This window comes from Psammomys obesus, unplaced genomic scaffold (assembly GCF_907164565.1).
Source record: "Psammomys obesus unplaced genomic scaffold, mPsaObe1.curated_primary_1811, whole genome shotgun sequence".
Lineage (NCBI taxonomy): Eukaryota > Metazoa > Chordata > Mammalia > Rodentia > Muridae > Psammomys > Psammomys obesus.
The window spans coordinates 9,225,866-9,248,038 of record NW_026586550.1 but is presented as its reverse complement, the minus strand read 5'-3'; positions in this window follow the sequence as shown (position 1 = coordinate 9,248,038).

The window sequence follows — 22,173 nt, the reverse complement described above, 5'->3', positions numbered from 1 at the left end:
TTGAGATTGAAAAACCTCACAGATAATGTGATTTTGAATAATGGCAGGGAAAGAAAGTTCCAAAAAAAAAAAAATGGACTAACAAGTGGAAATGATCTGGAAGGGACACACTTAAGAGATTCGAGGAAAAGCAAGGATCTTATTATGGCTGCAACAACACATGAAAAATAGTTGCAGAAGCAATGGGAGAAAACAGAAACCACACAATACAACTTTAAAAATAAAATTATAAACATTATTGCAATTGTGGTATTTTTACACAATGGAATACTACTCAGCAATCAAAAAGGAGGAAATCATGAAATTTGCAGGCAAATGGTGGGATCTAGAAAAGATCATTCTGAGTGAAATATCCCAGAAGGAGAAAGACAAACACGGTATATATTCACTTATATAGACCTATAAGATGTGATAAACATAATGAAATCTGTACACCTAAAAAAGATAATCAAGAGAGTGGACATGGGGTAAGATGATCAGTCCTCCTTTAGAAAGACAGATGGGATGTGCATTGAACGTATGACAGGAGTCTACTGAGCGCATCTGAAAGACTCTAACTAGCAGTGTTTTCAAAGCAAAGACTCATGACCAAACCTTTGGCAGAGTACAGGGAATCATAAAAAAGAAGGGGAGTTAGTCTGATGGGGAAAGGATAGGAGCTCCACAAGGACCAAATATATCTGGGCACAGGGTCTTTTCTGAGACTGACATTCAACCAAGGACCATATATGGATATAACCTAGAACCTCTGCTTGGATGTAGCCTGTGGTAGCTCAGTAACCAATTGGTTTCCTATAGTGAGGGGAACAAGGACTATTTCTAACAGGAACTCAATGACTGGCTCTTTGGCCTCCCCACCCCCCAAGGGAGGAGCAGTCCTGTTAGGCCACAGAGGAGAGCTTTGCAGCCAGTCCTGAAGATACCTGATAAAACAGGATCAGATGAATGGGGAGGAGGTCCCCCCTATCAGTGGACTTGGAAAGGGGCACGGTGGAGATGAGGGAGGGAGGGACTGGGAGGGAATGAGGGATCGGGACACGGCTGGGATACAGAGTTAAAAAAATGTAACTGATAAGAAGTGGGAAATAGTAAGAGCTGGAGGGGACAGGAACTCCACAAGGAGAACAATAAAACAAGATAATTTGAACACAGGGAACTTCCCAGAAAATCATACTCCAACCAAGGACTATTCGTGGAGATGACCTGGAACCCCTGCACAGGTGTAGCCCATGGCAGTTCAGTGCCCAAGTGGGTTACATAGTAATGGGAAGAGGGACTGCCTCTGACATAATCTGATTGGCCTGCTCGTTGATCACTTCCCCCTGAGGGGGGAGCAGCCTTACCAGGCCACAGTAGAGGACAATGCAGCCACTTTTGATGAGAACTGATAGACTAAGATCAGAAAGAAGAGGAGAACCTCCCCTATCAGTGGACTTGGGGAGTGGCATGCATGCAGAAAGGGGAGGGAGGGTGGGAGAGGGAGGGGAGGAGGGAGGGGCTTATGGGGGGATACAAAATGAATAAAGTGTAATTAATAAAAAATTAAAAAAAATAAAGTTCCTAGGAGGAAAAAAAAAACTAAAAAAATAAAATAAAATAAAATTCAAAAAAAAAAATAAACATTATTGCACATTCACTGTGAAACCAATGGCATTTCTAGTAATTTTCAGCATACAGACTGAATCAAGCTGCCTTTTGTCCCAGGGAGCCCAGACTTCAGTAATGTAAGAGATATTACTCAAGAAGACTACTTTATAAGAGTGGAGATTCATTCTGGCTCACGGTTCTGGAGATCTCAGGTCATAGTTGGTCTATTCTTTTTGGTCCTGTGGAGAGGAAGCTTGTCATAGTGGGTAGTGGAGGAATCTGCTCACCTCAGATAAGAGAGAGGAGGGGTGGCTGTGTCATACTATTTCTTTCAAGGGCACACCTACTGTTACCTAACTCCTTTACATTCATCTCCAATGTCCTAAATGTTTTAACAACTCCCAACAGTGCCAGGAGCTGAGAAACAAGACTTGAACACATGGGCCTTCAGAATATATTCAAGGGTGAAACAATAGTAGAGGATGGGGTCTGAATTTGGGGAAAAGGTTATCTTAGATCCCGATCATGTAAGTTGAGTCCTGACTCATACACGGCTGGTGAGAGTGGAAAGTGTGATAACTTTTTTCTCTCCAGGGTGTAGTCTGGCAGGCATAAAACATTTATGTATGCTCTCTAAACCAGTAGTTTCATCTATAAATTTCTTTCCTATGAAAATAATTATGCAAAAATATGTAAGCAAGGATTTTTGTAACATATTGCTTGTAACAATGATAAACTAGAAATGTAGCAATGAGTTTAAACAAGTCAAATGTCATAAATTTACCAAATAAAGTACTGTATTGATATTTAAGATGATACTATTATTGATAGAGAAGTAATTGTGCTATACAGTTAAGTGGAATAGAAGTAAAAAACAACATACAAAAGAAAAATTTACTTTAATAGTATTTTAATAGCTCCCAATTTAGATATCCTGGAAATGTAGGTGAAAGTAAAGTTTAAGAAGGTTAATATATATAATATGTATGTATATTATATATATGTAATAGAAGAGGAAAAAAAATTCCTTTAACCTCTTTGTTTGGTCAGGTTACATTCATGAGAATATTTTTTTTGTCATAATATGAAAATGATCTTCAGTTGTAATTGAAGTTTTGGTTTCTTGTAAACTCAGTTATGTTATGTAAATGTTTTTGTTTTAATTCCAAGTATAGGATTTTAGTTGGGCTTTAATTTGTTCACAGCTGATAATTGCCTCATGCAGAACGTGGCCTTTGACAGCTGGTAACAGCTTTTCTTACAGAGCACAGAGAAGATTTTGGTCTAGGGCTTTGAGGGTATAAGTCTGAGAGGCCAGAGAGAGAAAGTGTGGTGTATGGCAAGTGGCAGTTTGGAGAGGTCAGAGATAGTTTGGAGCAGACTGATGGAGAGAGATGCTTCGGGGTGCAGTGGCTTGGGAGAGACTTCTGGCTGTGTTTCCTGTTGACAGAGATTGGTATAACCCTAAAAGAACCCATTGACCCCAAACAGCCAGGAGAAGTAGAGGGATCTTGTGCCCCCTCTCTCCACTAACCTCTCTCCTACCTAGGGTTGGGAGATTGAAAGGGAGAGGCTTTAAGGAATCCCAAATAAACTAATTTAAAAGTGAGCGCTACAGGTAGCTCTCAACGTGGGACTTGAAATAATGGAAAACCTGGTTTGCAATGCCGTAGAAGAGACAGCAGGGTATGAAGAAACGGATATACTGTTTGAGGATATCAGCAAAAAGATTACTGTGGCTGCTGCCACTGGATTCTCTCCCATCTTGCTTCCAGAGGGGATTTTCTGCTTTTGTTTAGTCTTCCTGTATTCCATTTCAGAAAAGATTGGGAGAACTGTTGAACAATTATAAAAATTTCAAGTGGGTATGGAGGGATATGAGAAACAACAACAACAAAAAAAATGGATGAAAAAAAATCAGAAGTGTCACTCACTTCTCTCTCTTTTGAAAGGATTGCAGAGTTGGCTGATCAACTATAGAGTTTGTGGGTAGAGAAGGATGTGTTTTGGAAGCGAATAGCACTGCTGGAAAGGGGAGAACAACAGGATTCAGACCTGGTACCTAAGAACCTGAGTTCCTCAAAACTGCTTCCCTGCCCTGCCCTGCTCCTCACACAGCTCCTGGGTGGGCTGGGGAGTCCGGAGGAGCAGAAGGCTGTACAGGGTGAAAGGGTTAAAAAGAAACAGTATGTTTCAAGAGAAAGAGTTAATTTTGAACAGGCTGAGCTGCCAGAGGAGCAGCCTCAGGTTAAGAGATTACCACCATTAGCTTTCACAGTAGCCACCAAGAGCCTTAGATTTCAAAATGTTCGGTGCTTGATTGCAGTAAATTTGGCCATTTGTAAAGGAATTGTGACCAAGCTGTTAAAAGCCAGAGAGTTAAAAAATGGGTAGTGCATTAACTCTGAGAATTGTGGTACTTTTTACCAGAGAAGCAAAGGAACCATTTCTGGCAACACTGGGTTCTCAGCAAGAATGCCTAAGTATCCCTGGTTTGTAGATGCTGTGGTAAAAGGTGTCCTTGGATACAGGTCCAAAAGAGACCTATGAGATAATCTCTTGCCCTTAGGAAGCATCTTTGGAGTTCTACCTTGATGTTCAGCAGCAAAAAGTATGAGCCTATGCAGACAAGAGCAGCCAGGGTTATCAGGTTATAGAAGGAACTATGGCTCCAAAAAGCATTTGGTTACGAAAGCAACAAGTCTCATTCATATTAGGACTACATAGGGGAAACATAGTGGAAAGTTTTGGTGTCTTTAAAAACTTAGTTATGTAAACACATTTTTGTTTTGATCCTGTGTGTGGGATATGGAGATGATTCAGATTGTCCACAGCAACAAACAATTTGCCTCATGTGGGTTCTGAGAGTGGGTCTTTGCCAGCTGCAGATAGTTTAATCCTGAGGACTTTGGAGAGGGAATAAAGGCCAGAGCCCAGAGAGTGTTAGGGAGCTTGGAGAAAGAAGAGGGCTGTTGCACCCCGCCACACCCCTCTCTTGGTTGCTGCTGTTGCCATTTGACAAGAAGTTGGAGATCTCCTGAAATGAAGTTGGACTTGCCCCAATGAACCCAATGACCCTAACAGCAGGAAGTAGCTAAAGAGAACTAGGATCCCTCACCCCACTAACTTTCTTTCTCTCCTACCTGGTGTTGAGGTGTTGGAAGAGATTGGGGTGGAGAAGGAAGAGACATAAGAAACTCCAACAAAAGGAAACAAAAGAATTTTAAAATTACACTAACATTCAGTTTTTAAAAAGGAAAGACAAAGATAAAAGCTAAATCAATGTAATCCGTTTGGTCAGCATGGCTTTTGTTTTTATTCTCCACCTGACTCTACTGTTGAGACACAGTGGACTTCTGGGTCCCCCCCCCCCAAGGACTTACTTGCATAGGGCAGATCTTTAAAGACAAACATACCACTCTGGCCCTCATTCTTTTCAACCCCTACTAAACTGTTTTTACATCACCTACTTCAAAGTGGATATAATAAGCAGAAGCAGTGTGAAATAAAACCCGAGTTTACCAGCTGAGCTTCCACAGTCAATAAACTGGGCTTCTTTGTGGAGAACCCAGTATGAGATTTTTAGTCTCAGATTAGAAAATATTTCTAGGTTCCCGAGGACATGTACTCTTCATATGGCTACCTTTTGGATATTACTGGTGCCTATTCAGGATTTGAGAGAAGTTTTTTTAAAAAAAAATGGCTGTCTATATATAGCCCCTTCTCAGTCAAGCAGAAAAAAAATAATCAAATTCTGAAAGGACCAATAAAAGTTATAGTTTTCACCCAGTCCCTGTGGAGAGCTGAAGATTCCTGGCTGCAATTTAGATGTATTAATTCTGTCTGCTTTGACATTGCCAGTGGTGCTTCATTTCTTCCCTGTGTATCTCACTGGGCAGGAGAGCGTTCTGCACGTCTTACAGTTTCTTGCCTATACTTTGGTAGCAGAGGCTGTCAGAAGTGTCCAGGACAATGTTAAAACAGCTCTCTTCCGTGGCATTTTCTTCTTATTATAGGTTTTCCAGCTCTCTGATAGGCTGTGCATTTGACTTAGGACTTAAAAAAGACTTTAATCATTGAAGGAAGTCCTGTGCTCTGGCTAGAGTTCTCTCGAAAGCAATTGCCCTTTAAATCTCCAGGTTCCTAAGTGCTCATTCACTCCGCTCCTCTGGTTTATTCTCTCTTGTGTTTTGACAAACATGTAAATAATGAAGGATGGTGGTGACTTTACTTCAGGCAAATGCAGTGGGAAGGTGGGGATGAAAAGCCAGCTGAGCAGAAAGGGGAGGCATACCACAGGAAGGAACTAAGAGGACAGTGCGCTCATCCCCTCCTCCAGAGGAGAGCTGTAAATGCCCAAGGCTTTATATCTGAAACAGGCGACTATTCTGTGCGAGTTTTCCCCAGAGTGTCCTGCAAGGGAAAGCAGCCCCACGGGAGACTTTAAGATAAGCACTACAGAGTCAGATCAGTTTGGGGAGCAGCCTGTGCTGTACAGTGCTCTTGCTGATTTGTGGTATCTGTCAGTGGTAGCAGGAGCAGCTGTGTAATTCCCTGGCATGCATTATTTTCCTATGTTATTTGCCTGCTGAATTATTTTAAAAACCATCTATCCATTTTTATTGTGTGCATATGTATTATGTGTATGTATGCATGCATAGTATGTATGGGGACACATGTTAGCATGCATTTGTGGAGGTCAGGAAAACTTTGTGGAGTAGATTCTCTCCTTCTACCTTCTAGGGATTAGACTTGGGTCATTCGGCTTGAATATCAAGTGACTTTCCTTGCTGTGCCATCTCGCTGGCTCCAACCTGTTCATGTTGGTTATCAAGCCTGAGTTTTTAATTCTATTATTCCTTCTAGAAAATTAGAAATATTAACAAATTCCTTATAAGTGAGACAAAATATGTAAACATAGAGTGGTGGTGATGATGATGATAACAGGACCTACAGTATTTTTAGACTTAAATTAATATATTGAAGGGTACTGTGTTGTATCCTACTATTCTCATTTGTCTTATTGCTGCACCTGCACACACATGCTGTGGCATGCAAACTCACATATGAAAGTCACACACCGAGGCCAAGTATTCTGTAATCCTAGTGCTTCTAAAGGGAGATGGAGGTAGAGACAGGAGAATGCCCATGAATCCACAGGCCAGCTAGCCCGGTGTACATGGCCATGAATAACAGGAAACCCTGTCACAAACAAGGTGGAAGGTGTGGGAAAATACTCTAGGCTGTCTGCTAACCCCTCTGATGTGAGCTGGTATGGATATAGAAAATTAAAAGCATAAAAATGAAAAAAAGAAAAAAACCCAATTAGATTATTAGAAAAAAATAGCTCAGAATAGGTTTGAACCATGTGTTCAAAGTGTTGATGAGGGAGGCTGTTAGCCTGGTGCTCACTTGGATGCTGTTAGTCCAGCGTTCCCTTCTCACCAGATAAAAATAATAACTAAGCATGAATAAAAGTAGATAAAAATTTTTATCAGTAGATCTGGTATTTAAATTTTGTGCTGAAAAGGAAAAAAAAATTCAAGGTGGCCATGAAAGTGAAGTGAAACTAACATATACATTATGTATGTAACTATTACACATTATAACATATGTAATGGAATAGAGAGCTCTGAAGCACACTGACACAGATAGAGGTAATCAATGTCTCACAAAAATAGTCAACCTATGCAAACACATACGTGTGCATGTAGATATGTTCACTTATTATTTATTATTTTTCAGTGCTAGACATTGAACTTATAGCCTCATGCTTTGTGAGTGTCGTAACATTCTCATTTATTCTTAGACTTTTTGTAGTTTTTATTTTGAGTCAGGGTCTCAGAAAATTATCCAAGCTATTCTTTAATTCAGGTTTTTCCCAGGCAACTTTGAAATTATGATCTTATTTGCCTCACTCCCCAATGTTTCTAGGATTACTGACTGGCCAGAACTATTATGCTCAACTCATTACATGTAAATCATCCATCGACACAACTAATGAACTTTTGTTACTGATGTATATGCTGATAGATATAGAGGAAATGTATAAATATTTTCAAATTATTAAAACAAAATACATTTAAGGAGAGATAAACAGAATGTGAGAAATAAGTTTTGGAAATTCTAGAGCCTCGGTGCTTGCTAGCTATTATAGTATCTCCAGTACTATTTTCTCTGTTTGTTAAAAGTATTTTGCAAGAAATGTTGTAAAAAAAAAAACAAAAAAAAAAACAAACAAAACAAAACAAAACAAAACTATGGGTCAGTTCTTACGGGTCGGTATTATGTAAAGGTCATGGTTTTTATTCTCAAAGATGTCCTAGTTTGTTACTCAAGACATTTGAGTACAGTTATAATGGCAGAATAATGACCCAAACCAAGGCTGGCTAGAGTGGTAAGGAAAAGTGTATGCTATTAGATGATGCCTGCATTGAGTTCTAAGGGAGGAAAACAGCAAGGTAATCTGGAAACAGATAATGAACAAAAAAATGGCATTCTGGGTAATGAAGACAGCATGTGAAAAAAAATGAGAAAAGGAAACAAGAGGTTTGTAAACACTTGCCTTTCTAAGTATACTTAGCCTTATAAAAGTAAACTGTGGAATATTAACTGTAATAAAGTTAGACTGCAATCAATATAAGCTGTAAAGAAGTTATGCACAGTCGTTTGGACTCATCTATGAGGAGCTGTGGTTTTAAATAAATAACCTGAGTACATTTGAGTTTGCCAACTTCTCTGTCAGCTTTTAAATATAGAATTGAATTCTTGCTCCTACAAGACAAATTACAAGACCGTTACAGACTGGATGGAACTCAACCTAGGACGTACATTTTAAAGATATAGAAAAAGAGGACCCAAAAGCATAGGCATGAGGCAAGGCTGGCTCTGGGTTAGGGTTACTGGAGGACTGATCATTTTTTTAATTTTATTTTTTTCTTATCAGTTACATTTTATTAACTCTGTATCACAGCTGTACCCTCTCCCTCATTCCCTCCCAATCCCTCCCTCCCTCATCTCCACCGTGCCCCTTTCCAAGTCCACTGATAGGGGGGACTTCCTCCCCATTCATCCGATCCTGTTTTATCAGGTATTTTCAGGACTGGCTGCAAAGCCCTCCACTGTGGCCTAAAAGGACTGCTCCTCCCTTGGGGGGTGGGGAGGTCAAAGAGCCAGTCATTGAGTTCCTGTTAGAAATAGTCCTTGTTCCCCTCACTATAGGAAACCAATTGGTTACTGAGCTACCACAGGCTACATCCAAGCAGACGTTCTAGGTTATATCCATATATAGTCCTTGGTTGAATGTCAGTCTCAGAAAAGACCCTGTGCCCAGATACATATGGTCCTTATGAAGCTCCTATCCTTTTCCCATCATACTAACTCCCCTTCTTTCATATGAATCCCTGTACTCTGCCGAAGGTTTGGTCATGAGTCTTTGTATCTGCTTTGAAAACACTGCTAGTTAGAGTCTTTCAAATGCCCTCAGTAGACTCCTGTCATACGTTCAATGCATATCCCATATGTCTTTCTAAACGAGGATTGATCATCTTACCCCATGTCCACTCTCTTGATTATCTTTTTTAGGTGTATAGATTTCATTATCTTTATCATATCTTATAGGTCTATATAAGTGAGTATAAACTGTGTTTGTCTTTCTCCTTCTGGGATATTTCACTCAGGATGATCTTTTCTAGATCCCACCATTTGCCTGCAGATTTCATGATTTCCTCCTTTTTGATTGCTGAGTGGTAGTCCATTGTGTAAAAATGCCACAATTGCTGTATCCATTGCTCCGTTGATGGACATCTGGGTTGTTTCCAGGTTCTGGCTATTACAAATAAAGCTGCTATAAACATTGTTGAGCAAGTATCCCTTTTGTGTACTTGAGCAAACTTTGGGTACATACCTAGCAGTGGTATAGCTGGGTCTTGAGGAAGCACTAGTCCTAATTGTCTGAGAAAGCGCCAGATAGATTTCCAAAGTGGTTGTGCCAGTTTACATTCTCACCAGCAGTGGAGAAGGGTTCCCCTTTCTCCACAACCTCTCCAGCATGTGTTGTCACTTGAGTTTTTCATCTTGGCCGTTCTGATGGGTGTGGGGTGAAATCTCAGGGTCGTTTTGATTTGCATTTCCCTGATGGCTAATGAGGTTGAGCATTTCTTTAAGTGTTTCTCTGCCATTCGATATTCCTCTGCAGAGAATTCTCTGTTTAGCTCTGTTCCCCATTTTTTAATTGCATTACTTGGTTCGCTGCTTTTCAGTTTCTTTAGTTCTTTGTGTATACTGGATATTAGTCCTCTGTCAGAGAAAGGGTTAGTGAAGATTCTTTCCCAATCTGTAGTCGTTTTGTTTTGATGACAGTGTCCTTTGCTTTACAGAAGCTTTTCAGTTTCATGAGGTCCCATTATTGATTGTTGCTCTTAGAGCCTGTGTTGTTAGTGTTCTGTTCAGGAAGTTGTCTCCTTTGCCAATGAGTTCTAGGCCGTTCCACAATTTTTCTTCTAACAGATTTAGAGTATCTGGTTTTATGTTGATCCACTTGGACTTTAGTTTTGTGCAGGGTGATAAATATAGATCTATTTTCATTTTTCTACATGTAGACATCCAGTTGGACCAGCACCATTTGTTGAAGATGCTGTCGTTTTTCCATTGAATGGTTTTGGCTTCTTTGTCAAAAATCGAGTATTCATATGTGTGTGGGTTTAATTCTGGGTCTTCTATTCAGTTCCATTGATCCTCCTTTCTGTTTTTTATGCCAATACCATGCAGTTTATATTACTATTGCTCTGTAGTATAGCTTGAGATTGGGGATGGAGATACCTCCAGATGATCTGTTGTTGTATAGAATTGTTTTGGAGATTCTGGGTTTTTTTTGTTTCTCCATATGAAGCTGAGAATCTTTTTTTTTAAGGTCTGTAAAGAATTGAGTTGGTATTTTGATAGGAATTGCATTGAATCTGTAGATTGCTTTTGGCAGGATGGCCATTTTCACAATGTTAATCCTACCAATCCATGAGCACGGGAGATCTTTCCATCTTCTGAGATCTTCTTCGATTTCTTTCTACAGAGACTTGAAGTTTTTCTCAAACAGGTCTTTCGCTTGCTTGGTTAGTGTCACCCCAAGGAACTTTATGCTATTAGTACTGATTGTAAAGGGTGATGATTCCCTAATTTCTTTCTCGGCCCTTTTGTCTTTGGTATACAGGAGGGGTTCTGATTTTTCTTGAGTTGATTTTGTATCCTGACACTTTGCTGAAGGTGTTTATCAGCTGGAGGAGTTCTCTCTGGTTGAATTTTTGGGGTCGCTCATATATACTATCATATCATCTGCGAATAGTGACATTTTGACCTCTTACTTTCCGATTTGTATCCCCTTGATCTCCTTTAGTTGTCTTATTGCTCTGACAAAGACTTCAAGTACTATGTTGAAGAGGTATGGAGAGAGTGGGCAGCCTTGTCTTGTCCCTGATTTCAGTGGGATTGATTTAAGTTTCTCTCCATTGAGTTTGATGTTGGCTATAGGCTTGCAGTATATTGCCTTTACTATGTTTAGATATGTGCCTTGTATCCCTGATCTCTCCAAGACTTTAAACATGAATGGGTGTTGGACTTTGTCAAATGCTTTTTCAGCATCTAAGGAGATGATCATGTGGTTTTTCTCCTTCAGTTTGTTTATGTGGTGGATTACCTTGATGGATTTCCGTATGTTGAACCACCCTTGCATGCCTGGGATGAAGCCTATTTGGTCATGGTGGATGATATCTTTGATGTGTTCTTGGATTCGGTTTGCAAGTATTTTATTGAGTATTTTTGCGTCAAAGTTCATAAGAGAGATAGGTCTGATGTTCTCTTTTTTGTTGGGTCTTTGTGTGGTTTAGGTATCAAGGTGACTGTTGCTTCATAGAATGAGTTTGGTAATGTACCTTCTGTTTCTATTTTGTGGAATAGTTTGAGGAGAATTGTTGTTAGCACTTCTTTGAAGGTCTGGTAGAATTCTGCACTGAAACCATCTGGCCCAGGGATTTTTTTGGAGGGAGACTGTTAATGACTGCTTCAATTTCTTTAGGGGATATAGGACTATTCTGGCTTTCTACCTGATCTTGACTTAATGTTGGAAGATGGAATCTATCAAGAAAATTGTCCATTTTATTTAGGTTTTCAAATTTTGTGGCATATAGGCTTTTGTAGTGTGACCTAATTTTGTAGTATGACCTAATGATTGCTTGAATTTCCTCAGTGTCTGTAGTTATGTCACCCTTTTCATTTCTGATTTTGCTGATTTTGATAGATTCTCTCTGCTTTTTAGTTAGTTTGGCTAAGGGTTTGTCTATCTTGTTGATTTTCTCAAAGAACCAGCTTTTTGTTTCATTGATTCTTTAAATAGTTTTATTTGTTTCTAATTGATTGATTTCAGCCCTGAGTTTGATTATTTTCAGCCGTCTGCTCATCTTGGGTGTATCTGCTTCTTTTTTTCTTAGGGTTTTCACTTGGGCCATTAAGGTGCTTGTATGTGATGTTACAAATGTCTTCTTGAAGGCACTTAGTTCTATAAATTTTTCTCTAAGCACTGCTTTCAATGTGTCCCATAAATTTGGGTTTGTCGTGCCTTCATTTTCATTGAATTCTAGGAAGTCTTTAATTTCTTTCTTTATTTCTTCCTTAACCCAGCTGTCATTGAGTAACAAGTTGTTCAGTTTTCATGTGCATGTAGGCTTTTTGTTATTTCTGTTGTTGTTGAGGTCCAGCTTTAGTCCATGGTGGCCAGATAGAATAACAAGGGATTATTTCAATCGTTTTGTATCTGTTGAGGCTTGCTCTATGACCAACTATATGGTCTATTTTGGAGAAGATTCCATGCGGTGCTGAAAAGAAGGTGTACTCTTTTGAGTTTGGGTGAAAAGGTCTGTAGATGTCTATTAGGTCCATTTGATTTAGGGACTCTGTAAGTGTTTTTATTTCCCTATTTGTTTTCTGTCTAGTTGATATGTCCCTTGGTGAGAGTGGAGTGTTGAAGTCTCCCACTATTAGGGTTTTAGGATCAATGTGTGATTTAAGCTTTAATATTGTTTCATTTACCAATGTAGGTGCTCTTGTATTTGGGGCATAGATATTCAAAATTGTGATGTCCTCTTGGTGAATTTTTTCTTTGATGAGAATATAGTGGCCCTCCTTATCTTTTTTGATTAACTTGGGTTGAAAGACTATTTTATTATATATTAGGATTGCTACTCCCACTTGTTTTCTGGAACCATTTGCTTGAAAAACATTTTTCCAGCCCTTTACTCTGAGGTAGTATTTATCTTTGATGCATAGGTGTGTTTCTTGGATGCAACAGAATGTTGGATCCTGTTTCTGCAACCATTCTGTTAGTCTGTGTCTTTTTACTGGGGAGTTGAGTCCATTGATGTTGATAGATACTAGTGACCAACAATTGTTACTTACTTTTGATGTGGGGTTGGTGGTGTCACTGAGTTTCATTGCTTGTATTCTTTTGGGGGCTTTTGTTTTGTAGTTATCTATTTTCTCTGTTTCCTTAGATGTAGTTGTTTTCTTTGGTTTGAAGTTTCCCTTCTAGTAACTTCTGTAGAGCTGGGTTACTAGGTAGATATTGTTTCAATTTGGTTTTGTCATGGAGTATTTTGAATTCTCTGTCTATGTTGATTGAAAGTTTTGCTGGGTATAGTAGTCTGGGTTGGAATCTGTGGTCCCTTAAGGACTGTATGATTTCTGTCCAGGCCCTTCTTGCTTTCATAGTTTCTATTGAGAAATCTGGTGTGATTCTGATAGGTTTACCTTCATATGTTACTTGGCCTTTTTCCCTTGCTGCTTTTAGAATTTTTTCTTTGTTCTGTAGGTTCAGTGTATTGACTATGATGTGACGTGAAGAGTTTGTTTTCTGGTCTAGTCTACTTGGTGTTCTGTAGGCCTCTTGTATATTTATGGCCATCTCCTTCTTTAAGTTGGGAAAGTTTTCTTCTATAATTTTGTTAAAAATATTTTCCGGACCTTTGAGCCTGATGTCTTCTTTGTCTTCTACTCCTATTATTCTTAGATTTTGTCTTTTCATGGTGTCCTTGATTTCTTGGATGTTTTGTGTTTGGAACTTTTCTGATTATATTTTTTCTTTGAGAGATGTGTCAGTTTCTGCAAGCGTATCTTTGGCTCCTGAGATTCTTTCTTCCATCTCTTGTATTCTGTTGGTGATGCTTACCTTTGTAGTTCCTGATCTTTTCTCTATGTTCTCCAGCTCCTGGTTTTTCTCTATTTGTGTTTTCTTTATTGATTCTAATTCTGTTTTCATGTCTTGCACCATTTCCTTCATCTGTTTGAATGTTGAGTCCTGCTTTTCAATGACAGCTTCTATTTTTTTTTGTCCGTTTCCTCTCTATGTATCACTAATTGTGCCTCTACTTCTTTGGCTATAATTGCCTGTATATCTATGAGAGCTTTGTTTATTTCTTCTTTATTTGCCTTCATTTGTGTCGACATTTCTTTGAGAGCTTTGTTCATTTCTTCTTTGTTTGCCTCAATTTTCGTGGTCATTTCTCTGAGAGCTTTGTTTCCTCTTTGTTCCTCTCGATTTCTTTGGTTATTTCTCTGAGGGCTTTGTTCATTTCATCTTTATGGGCCTCTAATAGCTGGAGAAACATAGTTTTGAGGTCGTTTTCTTGTACATCTAGTGAATTGAAGTGTCCATTTTTTTGTGGGGTTGCTGGTGAGGTCATTATGTCCTGATTTTTGTTGGGAGTGTTCTTAAGTCTGCCTCTAGCCATCTGGTTATTTATAATCCTCACTGGTTGTTCCTTGAGATTGTAGTTTGGGCTATGATCCTCTCTTTCTGTTTTCTGGACTGTTTTTTTCAGGAAGATGAGAGAGGTTCACTGGTTTGGGAGTGTGCGTTGTGGTTTCAGTTTTGCCTAAGAAAGGAATGTGACACTGGCATTATTCACATGCGCTTTTAGTGGGCGCCGTGTGCATATGAGTAATCTCTGACTATTGCGGTGGCCTGCAGGCCACTATTATGCAGTTCTTTCTGAGATCCAGGGATTGTTTGCCTGGATTACACTGGTGGACCCACAAGGCAGAGGCTTCAACGTTGGGGTTGCTATCCCAAGAATCCCTATGATGCCCACACTAAGGGTGTGGGTGGCAGGGATCTCGGCTGGTTGCTTGTGTGGAGACGCAATGGGTCTGGGGCAAACTCTTCCTAGAAGGCTCACTCGCTCTCTTGCCTGCAAGAGAGTTGGAATGCATAGGGGTTCCCCTTGCTCTCTACTCTCTGATTTGATCCTGCTGCGGAGAATGCGCAGGTAGGCTAACAGTCAGCTCTGTGACACTGTGGCCACAGGACTTGGTGTCTACCTTTCCTGTATGCTGCCTCTCTGTCCTTTCCCTCTGCCAGGAGAAGTTATGTTGACTGGTCCCGGGGTAGAGTGGGAAAGAGTTAGGTTGAGTGTTCTCAATCCCAGATCCTGGGCCCAGATCTCTCTGCCAGAAGTAGCCTGGTGGTAGAACCTATGTTTGCTGATCCTGAGAGAGTACCAGGTAGGGTTGAGTGTCCTCAGATCCAGAGCTTGGGTTTCTCTGCCAGGGGCCACTGGGTGGGCTGGAGAGGGGGTGCTGTGTCCTGTGGCAGGCTGCTTCTCTGTCCTTCCCCTCTGACCTTCCCCTCTGCTAGGGCAAGCTTATGGAGGTGCTCTCAGGGGAGTGCCAGAAGGGGTTGGGACTTCTCAATCCGATCCTGAGCTGGGGTTTCTCTGCCAGGCGTCACGGGGCCCCTGGTGTTAGGACTTGGTGCTAGACCTTATTGCACTGGACCCAGGAGATTCTCAGGAAGTGTGGAATGACCACAGTCCCAGATCCCGAGCTGACATTTGTTTCCTAGGAGCAGCTGGCAGCACTGGAGTTCCGGCACTGTGAAGCCGCTGTGCGCCTCTCTACCTTTCTGCTCTGCCGCGGCAGCGTTATGGCAGCGTTTGGGGGAGTGCCCGAAAGGATTGGGTTTTCTCAGCCCTGATCTTGGGTTGGGGTACAGACAATGTGGTCTGTGGCAGATTCTGCTGGCCGCCTTTTGCCTCCTCTGAAGAGGGAGTAGGGATTTTGAGCTGGGCGCGCAGCTGCAATCTGTGCACGGTGGGAGCTCAATTGTGATGGTGGCAGGTACCCATGGTCCATGAGACCTTCCAGGGAAAGACTGGGTGACCCGTGATCAGTCTGGTAACTTTCCTTCCTCGTGAGGTTTTTTTGCGACTGGGACTCTCAGTCTCTGGCACCCTTGTGCCCACCAATCAGCCTGGGAAAGTGATCAGGGCACACAGGTGTGCAGCTCCCGCCTGGAGACCCAATGCCAGTGTTCCCTACCCCGGATCTCTTCCGGGTTCTGGCTGTGTGGCCCGAGAGTGGACCCAACCAATTCCCACACCGTGGGAGTCTCCCCTCACCTGGAAAACATGATCGCTGTAGTTTTAGGGCCCAGAGTTCAGTCTCCTGGTTGCTGCATGGAGAGTGCTGTCCTGCTTCTCAGAAACAGTGTTCTCCCGGTGCCACCATCATGGTCCCCCCCAGGACTGATCATTTGTAAAGTGAATTTTTGAGACTAGAAGTTGCTGTATCTTTCTTTCTTTCTTTCTTTCTTTCTTTCTTTCTTTCTTTCTTTCTTTCTTTCTTTCTTTCTTTCTTGCGTGTTTTGGATGCCTGCATATGTGTGTGTGCAGTGCCTATGGAGGCCAGAAGAGAATGTCAGATCCTCTGGAACTGGAGTTATGGATGTTATGAGCTACCATGTGGGTGCTGGGACCCTAAACCCGGTCCTCTGCAAGATCACTAAGTGATCTTAAGCATCTCTCTGGCTACCAAAGCTGGCATTTTAATACTTGAGGCAGGACAATGGCCATTACCTAAAACAATATAGAAAATATTATTATTCAATCTATTGCAGCCTGCTTTTTAAGCAAGAGCCTAGACATTTTGAGACATTATAGTATGTCAGATAGATAGGAAAATAGATAGATTAAAAGTGAGGTAAAGTAGGGGTTACAGTCCCTAGAAAACTCAGCTTATTGCTGACTACCTTTGTCAAGGACAGAAGTATTACCTAAATTAAATCAGAAAATGTAAGAAATTTAGATTTTCAGAAAGACAGAAGGAGGATATAAGACTGACGTGAGCAGTGTGCCTGGGACCCTGAACGTAACTTTCAATAGAGCTGTTTGGATTATCAAGAGTTGTAAAATGAATATAACCTGTGGAGTCATTAATAGAATTTAGGTATCTTTGTGAGAAGGTGACAGATGGCACCGATGCTTTATTTTCAAATTCATTTTTTACGAGCTTTGAACTCGAGCCCTGGCTGGATCTCTAATGACAAGAGTGCTTTTTAAAACTAGCTCTACAGAGATGCATTTTGATATGCCACACACAAGTCAGAAAGGCAGGATTATTAGAGACCACAACATTTTACAGAGCCAATGTGGAGCACTCTCCCACCTCAAATACTATCCCCTGGGAAAAGGAGTCACCATCTCACTCAGAAGAAAGATGCATATAATGAGTGTCACCAACTTCTATATCATAATCTTATTCTAATGAAACAACAACAAAAAGCCAATTGATTGATGTGAGATTCTTTGTATGTTTGTCAGTGAGGTAGTACACCTTTCCTCCTATGTAAGGGAGAAATGGTGTGAAAAAAAGATAGAAGTCACACATTGTTTTTCCTAGAGTAGAAATTGCTTTATGAAAATACAAAAACTGGGGGCTAGAGTCTACTGTCATCCTCCACTCCAAAGCTAATGTGTTGTAAGCCTGGCTTGTGGTTCTACTAATTAGGAGGTGATTATATCATAAAAACTCTGACACAATGTACTTTTATAGATAGGTAGTTTGATGATTTTATTGGGGTGTGATGGAAGCTTACAGAGGTGAGGCCCAAGTGGAGGTGCGTGCTTAGTGGCTACGTCTTGTCATGGGCTCCGTTCCCCATTCCCCCTCTCTGGCTCCCATGAGGAAGCAGCTTTGCTCTATCACATACTCCACTATGATGGCTTTCTTCACCTTGGACCCAAAAGTAATGGAGACAGGACCCTACCACAATTGTCTTCTGAGAAGCTTCATTCATCCAGCAGCTGATGGAAACAGATGCATAGACCCACAGTCAAACAGTAAGCTGAGCTCGGGGAGTTTTGTGGAAGAGTGGGATGAAGGATAGAGGGAGCTGGGGGGGTCAAGGACACCACAAGCATACCTACAGAGTACACTAATCTAGGTCCTTGGGGGCACACAGAGACTGAACCATACCCACCAAAGAACAAGCATGGTCTGGACCTAGAGCCTTACACATATGTAGCAGATGTGCAGCTTGGTCAACATATGTGTCCCCTAACAATGGGAGAAGAGACTGTCTCTTACTCTGTTGCCTTCCTCTGGATCCTTTTCTCCTAGCTGGTCCACCTTGTTAGGCTTCTCTGGGAGAGGATGCACTTGGACCTACTGTGATTTGAGGTGACAGAGTGAATTGGTACCTTTTAGGAGCCTCCCGTTCTTTGAGAAGAGAGAGAGAGGGTAGAATGGGGAAAAGGGTGCTTGAGGATGGGACTGGGAGGAGAGGAGGGAGGGGACTGGGATCAGGCTGAAAAGTGATTAAATAAATAAAAGAAATAATAAAAAAATATATTCTGTGTATTTTCTTATAAAACATTCCAGCTATGGTAGCCTGTCTGCAATTCTATTTTTCCTCCAAGCAGTCGTTTCTAAGCATTAACATAGTTTCAGATTTACGTTCTGCTCCAAACTCCTTAAGTTGTAACTCTATTCTGCTTTCATTTTTTTTGTGTGATAGAGTTCTTTTGAGCAAGTATGCCTTTTGATCACTTTCCTTATAATATATTCTATACTGCCAGTAATATTTCTCAGTTAAAATTGATCTGTGCTAGACTCAAGCTCACTTTAACTTTCTCTCTGCAAACCAAGATCATATCTGCTAAAATAAATGCAAATTTGTATTCTTCCAAGTACATTTTTTTTAAATTCCTGGATACCTCATCTGCTATCATCTATAAATAATATAAAAAGTGATGGTGGCTGAATTGATACTTTCTCCATTTTGACTGAGATTATTTCATCTCCCTTTTTAATCTCAAGCTAAAATTCTCTCAATCAGAATAACACATTGTTCTCTTCTTAATAATTATAGTTTTTTTTTCTTTTTGGTCAGATCATTCTATCAGTTTTATTTGAAACCCAAGAATGTGTATCCCACTCTGTCACCGAACTCCTCAGCATGGATTGAAAGACAATTTAAATAGTGGTGGGAGGGGATGGTGGAACTGTCTATTGGGATTAGGTGACATCATGGCAGCCTTTCTTCTTTATTTCCCAGGTAGATGGACCAGAGAATTCTTCTACTTGAAAGCAGTCTCTCATCGTGAAAGAGTTAAGAATGAGAAAAGAAAGCTTCTAAGAACAGCTTAGGTAAGCTTGGCTCTCGACCTCTGGAAGTAAGAACTCTTGTTGCCATATTGTCATTATGGGAGAATTATGTTCCACGGATATAAGGTGGGGCTTGGGGGTTGGGTAGGGCCATTTGGGTTCATTTTAATTAAAGCTTGGAGCCAAACTTTTAAAAGTAAAAGTACAGTTCCTCCAGTCCAGTGTTAGTTAAATCTTACAGACCTTTTCTTTGGAGAAAACAACGCTGGTGAGACATTTCTCCAATGTTGCCTAACAAGAATAGTGAATTAATTCAGTTGGCAAGCCTGCAGAAGCCCAGGAAGTTTCCATCAGCAGGGAGCAAGGCTGCTTCTCCATCGTTAATGACTCAGGAAGACCCCAATCCTCTTCCAGGTTTGGTGGAGACTTACAGTTCTCTGCTATCTCCATTTCAGTTCTTTAAGGCTGTGGCCATATAAGGATATCAGCATTGTTATTTACCCAGCTTTAAATTTGAAAAGTGAGAAAAAGGGATTTGCAGTGATAATTACCACTGATCATTTTTTTTTTTTGGCAGTGGGGATGGTAATTTGACATAGATTGAACTAGTTACTTTGTTTGTGTTGGGAGGGTACACAAGAGGAGCAGCATTTTGAGTTCAAAGCCAGGAATATCACATTGTTCTAGAGCAGTGGTTCTCAACTTAATGCTGTGACCCTTTAATACAGTTCCCAACCATAATTTTTTGTTCCTGCTTCATAGCTGTAATTTTGCTACTGTTAATGAAAAATAATATAAATAACTGTGTTTTTTTATGGTCTTAGGTAACTCTTGAATGACCCTTGAATGACCTTGTGAAGTGGTCATTCAACCCCCAAAGGAGTCATGACCCACAGGTTGAGAACCACTGTTCTAGAGCATAATATGTACAGATTACTCTCTCTCTTTCTGCAGTGTTATCAGTCACCATGTCAAGGAGTCGGGGTCTCTGGGTACCAGTCAAATCTCCCTTCTCCTCAGCCACAACCAGCAGTGTAGCTAAAGCCCTGCTGTTTTGGGATCTTTATGTTTACTTCTTGAAAGCCTATCTTTCTCTATAGATACTGTCTTCGTTATTGTTCTCTTGCTGTGAAGAGACACCATGACCAAGGCAACTTATAAAACAGAACATTTAATTGGGGCTGGCTTACAGTTTCAGAGTGAGTCAATGACCAGCATGGCAGGAAACATGGCAGCAGACAGGCAGGCATGGCGCTAGAGCAGTAGCTGAGAGCTTACATCCTGATTTGCAAGTTGGAGGCAGAACGAGAGGGAGACAGGGCTTGGTATAGGCTCTGAAACCTCTAAGGCCAGACTCCAATGACACACATCTCAAACAGGGTCATACAGTTTCACCTACTAGGGACCAAACATTCAAATACGTTAGCCTATGGGGAGGGTGTCATTCTTATTTAGACAACCACAAATATCTAAACACACACACATATATATGTATATATATTCATGTATACATATTCTCTAACACGTCACAATTCACTTCTAGTACTCCTTTTATTTAAAGTTCTAATACAGTGAAGGAAGTGATGTTTCATATTTATTCTCCCAGGAGCAAAAGTATTCTAGACATAGGTAACTATCATTGGATTAGGGCAGATATGACATAGGACGTACTAAGGGAAAAGTGTGTGAATAGAAAGCACAAGGACATGGAGGACAAGTTCTGAGGCACTTTTGTGTCAGAGTTATTGACTCAATTTGAGTATAACTAGAGTGGAAACAACATGGCCACTGATGCAATGGAGAGGAGCCTGAGCCTGGAGTGTTCCCTGTGCTTCTGAAGACAATATTATATCTATAGATTGTATGTTCATAAGGAACCTGTATTATTACCTACTGATCATTACCCAGATTAGAATTGGTGGTATTTTTTATTAAGGATCCAGAGAATAAGCTTAAGTTTGAGAAATGCAAATTGTGTTCAATTCAACTGTGCCTTTATAGTGTGAAAGTAGCCATGCCCAATCTGTACATTAAGGGTGAGACTCACTAGCAATCAGTCTGTATTTATAGAACAGCTCATGGGCTAGATTTTTGCCCATAAAGATATAGTTTGCTACCCCATTATCTAGTTAAAATATAGGTATGACCACTTTCTATTCAAAAATATTCTTTAGTGGAACAATATAATAGGAGAAAGAAATTTGTGCATCTCTAGACAACTAATATTTTAACACAGATACCAGAAACATAAATTGAAGAAGGAACACCTGTCCCTTGCCCCTGTCCTAAAACAGTTCTGAGAAAACTAATGTTTGTATGCTGAAGAATGAAGTCAGCACAATCTGTAATTATATACAAGAAAGAAGAAAATGGAATCACCTACTTTTGTAGGGAGGATGGAGGATGTCTTTCCATCTCAGTTAACCAGTTAAAACTCTTCTGAGGCACCTTGTCACACCAACCTAATGTAGAAAATTCCTCAAAGGCTTTCTCTTCCCAGATGATTGTGGACTGTGTCAAGCTGACACTAAAAACTGACCATTATTTATGTTCATCTAAAATAGTAGATCCTTTCTAGAAGAATTTTTTTTTTCAGATATAACTAGAGGATAGAATAGTGGCTGTGGGGAATGAGGAAGGGTAAGGGAAGGAGATGGCATTTGAAGATAGAACCAAAGCAGTTAGATAGGAAGAACAAACTATAGCATCCCAGAACACAAGTGACTGCAGTCTCAACTATTTATTATATATTGTAGAATGAACTAGAAAATTCCAAGTGCAACCAAATGATAAATGTTTGAGATGGGCATGCTAATTACCTTGATTTGCTCATTATATATGTATCTATCAAATGATGTTACCCCTTAACACACATTAGTATGTGTCAACTAACTATAAAATAAGACACCGGCCTCGGTGTAAGGGGAGAGCTTGGGGAGCTTAGTGGCCGGTACCATCCTGCGGTTCTGATGAGCTGTCTCGGCCTGATGACTCAGCACTGCTAAGCTCCCCAGAGCCATGTGGAGATAAATGTCTTAGAGCAAAGTCTGTGAGGCCTAGCATTCTTCTCAAATGGATCTACAGCAGGAGATAGGAACCATGGCACGAGTCAGAGAGGGATGTCTGACATCCAGCCTCCAATTTGTTGCCTGTTTAACT